Genomic DNA, 7,892 nt, shown 5'->3' with positions numbered 1-7,892 from the left:
TCCCTCATCTCAAAGATCCAAAGGTTGGAATTTTGTATCTTGTAAGGAAGTGATGTTGGTTTCCTGGTGGAACATCATAGTGTTGGGTGATCTAAGATTTTCATGAGGTGAAGAAGGGCTTTCATGCTGGGAGGATGACGCTGGGTCAGATCAATGTGTTGTAATCCTCTCTTCTAATCTTTACGTCAATAAAGCTATTCAAGTTTTCCTCCACATTCTTGTATGTTTGATGATATATGCATTTGTGTGGTCAATATATATCTGGTCCTATATTGTTTATGATTGTAGATATCTGCACTTTGAAGGTATTATGTTGCTTTGACTTTACAGGTACTCTTTGAAGCGGCGCGATCAAGGAAAGAGTGGCAAAGACTTGTCAGAGAGGAGAAGGAACAAGCAAGGAACCGAGTGAAAGATTGAGGTTGGTATTCTTTGCTCCTCCTCTATCTACTTCTCGTAAAGGAAAACGAAAGTAACTTTAATCTGTTTGTTTCTAAGATAGCTACCCGTCTTAGTGGGACTAGCAGCTCTGCATAGACACTAGATTTCTTGATAACAGATGGTGCAGAATACCAATGGTGAAATGACCAGTGAACGGAATAACCCAACCTGACTCAATCAAGGTGACGGAGTGAAAGTGTCATGTTCAAGAGCAACCTGCTACCATAAAATTCTTCAAGTTTTCTTCCCTTTTCCCCGGTCATTTTTGACCAATACCTCTTTATTTTTATCAAGATTGAGGAGGATAACATATGCTTGTTCTATAATTTTCCCTTTGGACAAACTTGTCGCTATGTTTTATTGAGTCTAGCGACAGTGAAACTCGTGCTTGTCTAGGTGGACAAGTTTGTCACTATTGTTTTAACAAGTTTAATGACAACAACAACTCTGTACTTTTCATGTTTAGAGAGTTTGAAAAGGGACAAAAAGGAAACTCCAGTAGTTCTTTTTCATAGCATAATCCCTTAAGTCCAAAAAATGATAAAATAATACAAAAGGGATGACTTTTCGATCACTTTAGAGAGCCAAAAAGATGGGCGCTCGAACTTTTTCGTGAGATAATCCCTCGGGCCTGAAAAAGATTAAAATATATAGGAGGGATGGCACTTCCAATCACTTTAGCGAGCTGGAAAGGCCAATAGCTCGACAATATTTTCATATTTAACGAGTCTGAAAAGAGTTTAAAGGAGACTTGTTTTTTGAGGAACGAGTTGCGTTTAGGGTAGCAACTGGTTCCGGATAAGCTTGGAACTTCTCAAAACATGGTGATGTGAAGAGGTTGGCTAATAGGACCACTCGTCGTAGCTATTCCTCAAAAGGGTAAACAATCAAGTGGAAACGTATGATCAGCCAAAAGAATGGAGGTGATGGTAGGAACACAACGAAGGGTCAAAAGGTTGATAGTATGGCAATCACAAAGGTTATTTACTAAAGGCGGGTTCATTTTTTAACGAGCGTGAACCGCAGAGAACTATGCTCAATGGTAGGTTTATTTTTTAACGAGCTTGAACATGCAATAACATATGCTCAGTTGGTGGTAAAAAATGTTTAATTCACTATATTTATAGTATTTTATAGAAAATCAAAAACTAAAGGATGATTAAGGTCGTTTGAATAATCTTCATTGTTATCTTAAAGGTGGGAATGATGGTGGTAATCTTCCCATGGTGTCTCTCCTATCATCATCGACTGAATGATTCCTTCATCTGTAGAATGTATACGAGACCAAGGATCGGAAGAGGTACCATACTCTAGAGACCTATCTATCCAAACACTTGTTGAGTGTTGATTCGGGTTTGCCGCCTAAGCCCAGAAAATTGATTGCTACAAAGATTCTGTGGGTTTTGGGGGCAACACTTCGCGATGATCCACACTATCAAAATGGTTGGAGTTCTTCTTAATCTTAGACAATGTAGAAGAGATCATATGACAGGTTTCCACCATGGCCACTTCTGCAAGATCAGTTGGAGGCGGGAGGGCAAAAGTACCCATTAAGGATGGGTCTTTCAGGAGACCTACTCCGACATTTTGAAGCGATTGAGGACTTCCATGGATCAATGGAATGCTTCCAACAGCTTGTGAACTATTAGGAAAGAAGGCTAGTTGGTCAACGATTTTAATTCCACCTTGGAAGGGAAATGCAATCTTTCTAAAATATGTAGACACAACAGTGGCCATGGCATAAATCTAGGGCCTTCCCAGTAAGATATTGTAGTCAAGATATCCATCAATGACCTCGACTTCAATCTCTACTGTCTTGTCCCCCAATTCAACTTGCAAGTTACTTAAAATCCCATATGGCGTGTATGTCCTTCCATCGAATGCCTTTAATGTTGTTGATGATCGCAACAAGGGTGGTGAACCTAGAGTTTTCCATCATCAATGATTGTTCGATGAGCAATTTTATTGAGGGATTTTACCTGTATAAGGAAAGCAAGTTGGGCCAGTAACTAAGGTGTGTATCCTTTATGGTTAAAGGCCACAATATTGGAATCCACTGGATCAATCCCACCTATTGTTGATAACAAAGCCTGCTTTTGGGAGGGGCAATTCTGCAGTACTTCAAGTGTCAACATAGCAGATGACAATTGAGCCAGGTCCTCTACTATATTATAATTTTGTGCAACTAGAGCACGAGGATTAAATGTCGATTTATGTACAACTCCCTTTGGCAGCTTTATAGTTAATTCAGGAATAATGGGTGGAACAACTTCTGGTGAAGTCGTCGTCGAACTACAAGGTTGATTTGTAGCCTTGTTGTTTGACGATGGTGGATTCCCATAATTTGTGTTCATTGTCAAGATCAAAGCATCATTTTGTTATTTTGAGACGGATAGCATAAGCACTTGGGATGTGGAAGCATGATCGATAGCAACTAGATTAGTTTCTAGGTTTGGAAACGGATCAGTCAACACCGCTGAGGTATTTGAAGTCTTTAAAAGTTTCATAATCTCAGCTCGATGTGGACAATCTCTCGTCCAATGCTCCTCGTTACATATGTAACATGGATCACAAGGTTTCTTTCGCCCAGTAGGGTTCTCAGAAGATTTTTCAGGAGTTGAATTTTCTTGTTTCTTCTTATTATTTTTCCCTTTCTTCTTGCCCCCTGGTTGCTTTGGATTCTTTCCCTTGTTAGATGACACAGCATTAATCTCCGAGGCAAGAGGTTTGTCATTTTCTTTTTGACTAGAAACCACAAGGGCTTTACTAGATGGAGCCTTTGCAGTTTGCGTGCTTGAGGTACCGATCACGCCATCACCGGCGTGAGAGTCCTTGTTCAATTTAGGAGGGGGAGGAATGGAAAATTCTGGTCTGGGAGCGTCAGGAATTTTGTCGTAGAGCATGCCAGACTGAGTATAGATCAAGTTTAAATATTGGGTACGAGAAATGACTTTCTCTTCAGTGACAACTCCTCCTTTTGCCACGTCCTCAGTTATAGATGGTAATAAGGACTTAATAAACCACTCAGCTAAAAGTTGATCAGGAACATACGTCTTTACCATTCAACGATGATGTCGCCACTCATGAATATGATCAGATATGTGAGTGGCCGTGGTTTGTTTAAAGTTGGTAAGGAGTTATGTTCCTATTTTGTACCTTATGGGTAACTGAAAGTGGGTTAGAAAAGTAGTGGCAAGGGCGCTGAAGTTATCAAATGAAGCTCTAGGCAATTCAATATACCATTTCGCTGCCGGACCAGTGAGAATTCTCTAAAAAAGGCGAAGCCTAATTGAATCATCATTTAGGGTTTCAGATGAGCACCACATATGAAAAGTCATTACGTGATTCGATGGATCTTCACCTAGATTTCCATTGAATTTAGGAATATCGGAGGGAAGTTTATGAGGAATCATTGGCCACCAAGGGGCATATGCAATTGGATCATTCATCAACTGGTTCAAATCTGGTAGTTCTAGAGTTGCTACAAAAGGCAACTGCTGAGTCAGGTTAGGTGAAGCATACCCAGGATAAGATGTAATCACCTGAGCAGTAGGTCTTTGCATACCAACATAATGTATCTGATGATGATAACTTTGATAAGGTTGTTGGGCATAACTAGTATAGTTTGGTTGTTGATAACTGTTTTGAAAATGTGGTTGTCCATTACCTACAAAGCCTTGTTGCTCAGGTCCTCGGTACGTTTGCTAGAATTGCGATTGTTGGTATTGTACCAGCCATGGTTGTTGGACCATTTTCTGTTGTCGAATACTAGAAGATTGAACAGGATGTGGAGTGATAATACCCATTTGAGCCTAAGTCATTCCAGGTAAGGAAGCACTAACCTGAGGTTGTGATTGAGTTGTAGAGACAATAGGCTGTTGTATTGCAACCTGAGAGACTTGAGGTTGACACACAATAGGCAGTGCTTGTACTTGTGACACAGTCATAATAGTAGGGGTAGTGGGAATATTTGACACAGGTTGGGTTGGTTGTATTGAATATACAACCCTTGGTTGTTGAGGCAGTATTGGTACCCAACTGCTGGATGTAATTCCAGTTTGACCTGAATTTTGTTGTAAACTTGTCATGCGGAAAGAGTCAATTTTGCGGACAAAACCAACCTCCCTAGCAACCAAAGGTCGTCTAGTGACAAACAAAACAATCAAGAACTATCTTTCCCTAAATATGCATTTAAAATAAAAGCAACCATGTGTTTAAGGCTTACCTTTAGTCCAATGCTTGTTTGTTGTAGTCCAACCTCTCTGATCCAGATGAGCTCCTTCTCCTTGAAGCCTACATTCACTAACAAGCAAACGATTACATAGCACCTGAATAACTCATATAATAAAACATATTCATCATAAAGACCAAGGAGTATATGAAACAAATTATATAGAACAACTTGTTGAGAAAAATGAACTTAATTGTATTAATTGGAAACAAAAGAAACCATTACAACTAGTGCCTTGGTGTTGTGCAGGTCCCTCTCAGGGTCTAGCAAGAGTTCTCCTTTACTTTGATCAACTCACCCACTTCCAAATGAAGCTAGGAAAGGATTGGAATCTCTCCTCTCAAGCTCTATAAGGGAGTCCTAATTTCAGCAGCATCTACCCTTAGGAATGTTCATCTTTCAACCTCCCCTCCCTCTGGCCCAATGCCTGTACTTATAGTGCTTTGGAGGAAGTTAATCAGGTCCACCATGAATGGGATAAGCTCCTCTTTCAATGGGATAGCTCCCCTCTTCATGGGATAAGCTCCTCTTTCATTGGGATGCATGAACCATCTGGAGGCGCTCAATCCACGTCAAACCATCTTCTAGAATGCTCTAGAATTGACCACAAGTAACTTTTTTGAAGTGAAACTTGTGCCTTTTGACCTTTACAGGAGTACGCACCCACCCCTTTACAGACAGAGCGTACAAGTGCGCAGGTTTTATGAACTTGAGGTGCGTACACACAGGTAAGGCTAAGAGAAACTGCGTAACCAGAGTTATATTGACTTTTGAGGACTTTCTCTCTTTCTTGGAGTTTGACATGAGAAGCAGAGGTATGAGACTTTCAAAGGAGGATAGTATGACTATTGACGGAGCCATACTGACTGCAAATAGTCATGGTGACAAATTTTAGTGTAACAGATTGCCCCCTAAAGTGTGAAGCCTGTAGTAGATTAGGGTTTCATATCATCTAGGAAGGGTGAAGTACTTTATCATTTCAAGGATTATCTTATGGAGAGCCCAGTCGGAACCTGCAAATATTCAACAAAAAATACATGTATGAGATCATATCATCGCTGAGGTAGGCATTCCCATACTCAGATCAAAAACTTTAACTAACAAACTAACTACTGCTCTGATACAGGAATGATTTCACAATACATCATAATCATAGACTCATGTAGACACAGTATGGACACAGCCATTTGTTTATAATTAGTCTATTATATAATGAATACAAAACTTCTCGCAGCCTGGATGGTGGAAACTAGATCCAGGGTCTTCATTTCTACTTCTCGAAATAGTACGATTCTATCCATGCGAATAAATGAGTTGATGTCGAGCATGGTAGAAACCACTTGATTACCAGTCAACGATGTAAACTATTAACAAGTGTGAGAGAGACCACCAGTGATGTCAATGGTTCTCATAGTACCCAGTACAATCCATGAGATGTGAATGAATGTGTTGATGTCGAACATGTCAAGGAATCCTTTGATTGAAAGTCAATGATGTAAACTGTCGTCAAAGGCGAGAAACCTGCCATTGATGCATGCAGATTTCAAAGTACTGACGATTTCTAGATCATCTTTCTAGATAATGTGTTGATGTCGATAGAAAGCGATCCGTTGTAGGCAAGCCCACAACACGAAATCACAGATCAAGTTGAAGAAATGTAGCTGTAAGGACTGACTCAGGGATGGTCAAGATGGATGATAGGTATTTTGCAGATGAATGGTTTATTTGCAGCGACCTCTTGAACACATAACGACACAACAGATGGCTTGGTGACATTTGACCCAAAGTTAATACCCGGCTGAAGACTTTCAATGTGGTTTTATCAACTGTGAGGCAAAGGATTTCCCAACCCAGGTGAATGAAAAGTGTCATGTCCAAGAGTGGTGATAAGGTTTCTCTGAGACAAAGGATAACAAATAGGCTCATTTTTCTCTCTTTTCCCCCACCATTTCTGGCAAGTACCTCTTTATTTTTTAACAAGCTTGAGGAGGATAACATTTGCTTGATTATAAGCTCATCCTTCGGATGAGTCCAACTTAGTTTAGATTCGAACCCTAAGAAGGAGTGGTTTGTTCCTGTTTGTAATCTAACAGGTCCTTTACTGTGAAATTTTAACGAGTCCAGTATAGGAGAAACTCAGCGTTTTTAAATTTTAGAGAGTCTGAAAAACTTAAGAAGACTCCAGGGTTGACCTTTTTCGTAAGTTTGTGTCTCCCAAGCCCGAAAAAGTATAAAATAATACTTGAGAGAACCGCTTGATCTTTACGACCAAGGATTACTTTCATGATTAGTGTCTCTGACCTGAAAAGTAAAAAGCAATCAAGGACATGTCGTTTTATTTCCAATATCGAATTTGAAACGACAAAAATCCGGCAATCTTTTCATGTTTTTACGGTCAGAAAAGGGCTATAAGAGGACCGTCTTTTAATTCCATTTTAACGAGTGTAAAAGAAACGCTCGGCAATCTTTTCATGTTTTAGGAGTCAGAAAAGGGCTTAAAGATGACTCTGATGTTTTTGTTTGTAAAAAATGACAATTTTTCCCTGAAAATCCTTTATCCTGCACAAAAACCAACACATTACTCATACCTGTTTATGATAGACAAAAATACTTTGAAAAATACCTTTTCATGGTGAAAAAGAAACAAATTTACCATTTATTTACCCAAAAAACCTATAAAAAGGGCTTTTACCAATTCATTTTTACCATTTTACTGTTGAGGAGAGAAAAAGGGCTTTTGGCAAGAAACTTCCCGTGGACATTGCGGAGAATCCGACCGTCGAAATCGAACGCCGTCTCTTTCAGGTATTCCACAACATCCTCCTCTTCATTTTCATCCGTTTGGAATTCATTTTTAGGCCCTAGTTTCATTTTTTGGAGGCTTTGGGGTTTCAAGATCCGCCTTTCGGGGTACGCAGGTGCTCCACTGGTGACCTGCATACCCCGACATTTTCTCAGTTGGGAAAATGCTAGGCGTATGCACCTTGCCTTAAGGGAACCTATGTACCCACGCTCTGTTCCTAAAGGCGGGGTACGTACCCTGCAAAACGAATTTTTAAACCCCAATTTTTCTTAAATGGACCAAATTTTTTTGATTTCATTGAATCTAACAGATGTGTTTTGGTGTGTAGATTGCCCACCATGCTTGATTGGCACGAGAGAGAGCACGAAGATGTTGATTTGGCCGCCATTAATCATCAACCGTCAATTGATGCTTTGA

The sequence above is a fragment of the Pinus tabuliformis genome, chromosome 1_1 (assembly GCF_031772625.1).
Source record: "Pinus tabuliformis cultivar Carrire ecotype Pingquan chromosome 1_1, CPIR1, whole genome shotgun sequence".
NCBI lineage: Eukaryota > Viridiplantae > Streptophyta > Pinopsida > Pinales > Pinaceae > Pinus > Pinus tabuliformis.
The sequence above is the reverse complement of the archived record's forward strand: the minus strand, read 5'-3'. Positions refer to the sequence as shown.